The sequence below is a fragment of the Manis pentadactyla genome, chromosome 19, assembly GCF_030020395.1.
Source record: "Manis pentadactyla isolate mManPen7 chromosome 19, mManPen7.hap1, whole genome shotgun sequence".
Lineage (NCBI taxonomy): Eukaryota > Metazoa > Chordata > Mammalia > Pholidota > Manidae > Manis > Manis pentadactyla.
The window spans coordinates 13,634,049-13,636,082 of record NC_080037.1 but is presented as its reverse complement, the minus strand read 5'-3'; positions in this window follow the sequence as shown (position 1 = coordinate 13,636,082).

Below are 2,034 nucleotides of genomic sequence, written 5' to 3'. Positions count from 1 at the left end.
CAGTCAGTGTATTTCTATTGAGCATTAAGCCCAGGGCTCTAGGCTAGGCGGGGGCCTGGAGTGGTGAGGAAACACACACAGTCTCTGCCTTCCTGGAGCTTACTGTCTAGCTGAATACATTTCCAACAACCACAAAAAGAAATTGGAGAGCTGGAGCTGTGATTAAGTTCTTGGAAGGAGGGTTTACATGCGTTTATGAAAATATGAAGATATTAAACATAGTCAAGGAGTTTAGGGAAGGTGTCTCTCGCTGCATAGTGACAATGGGCCTCAGAAATAGGATGAGAAGGAGAGAACTAGGTGAGGAGGGGAAGGAACAGTGCTCTAGACAGAAGAACGGCATGTGCAAAGACCCTGTAGAGTCGGAAGCTGTGATACAGGCAGTCTGAAGGCAGGCCCATGGAGCTGGAATTCACCACCTCCTTACCTCCGTCCCAGCTCTTGTCTCCCTCTCTTGTCTTCTACTTTCCAGTCACCTGGGCCTTCTACCAGCAGGAAAGGTGTGCTTCTTAGTGGTTGTGAAGCCGTCTGCGTACGGGTTGGTAGAAGGGAGGAAGCCCAGCAGGAACGACTTGGCTCACTGTGTTAAGGAGGATTTGGGCCTGAGGCAGCTGAGCCCAGAAAGCCTGGATCACACCTGGAGGTGGGGGAGTGCCAGAGGGTCAACAGGAGCCAATGATGGTTCCTTCATTTGTTTACCTTTGGGGCAGAGGGGTCAGTTAGTCTTAATCCTCAGGTCATGGCACAGGACGACCATTGCTCTGGGGAAGGGTTCTCTCTTGGTTTGATCTATGTAGGCATGTCTGTATGTATTCAGTTACTTTTTTTTCTGTTTATTTTATTCCCCATTCCCCAGTGGCTCCTTCTAAGAGATGTGATGCACATGCCCTTAAGATTGTGTGTACCCTGGTATAGTGTTGTTTTTTGTATGTATGTTTGCATTTTAAAATTTTCATAAAAGTCATTGTGCTATAGATTACATACTATTTCTTCATATATATATATGTATATATATATATATTAAATTAATCATTGCTTTATTTCTAAGACCTATTCATGTTGCCATGTATAATGTGTACCACTTTTAAATGCTGCACAGTGTTTCACAGTTGGTGTCCATCACATTTTGCTTATCCATTCCTTGAGTGAGGAGTCCTGTCTTAGTTTTTTCAGGCTGCTTTAATAAAGAAACTAGAATGGATGGCTTAAATGCTATCCATTTATTTCTCATAGTTCTGGAAGCTGGGAAGTCCAAGATGAAGGCCCGGGTAGAGAGAAGAGAGCTCTCTGAAGTCTCTTTCATAAGGGCTATAATCTCATTCACAAGGGCTCCATCCTCATGACCAAATAACCTCCCAAAGTTCCCACCTCCAAATACCATTGCTTTGGGGGTTAGGATTTTCACATATGAACTTGGGGAACACACATTAAGTCCATAACAAGCCCCTAGATTGCCTACTCATCCCTGAAACTGAAGCACCTTGTTATGAACATCCTCCTCTGTGTTAGTCAGTGTTCAGCCAGAGAAGCAGAACCACCAGGCAGGGTATAAAACAATGGGTTTATTATCAGGATTTGAGCTCATGGAATCGCAATGGCTGGTTAAGCAGTTTATGTGTGGCTGCAGCTTCTACTTCTGGTACTGGGCCTGATGTCAGCAGGGCAGACGGTTGGGGAGAAAATGTGGACATGAGGTAGGGGAGAGCAAGGGCAAACTGGAATCTGCCGGGACAACCTGAGCTTGCATCACTGTCTTGCTATCTCCAAGCCTCCGACTTTGATAGTGCAAATTATCTGCAGGAGAAGCTGGAGCCCTTTGTCATATCCGGGGATTTGGAGGAGACCCAGCATGAGTTGGAGATGCTGTTGGCCCAGCTGCTACCCAGGAGATGCTCACTGCTGGCCCAGAACGAAGCTGAAGAAGGAAACCTGGCAGGAACTGCAGGAGATGCTGGCCAACAAGATGAGCGAGCAGATCAGCAATAACGTGCATGAGCTACCATAGCGCCTGGTGCTCAGCATGACTTTCCAAGT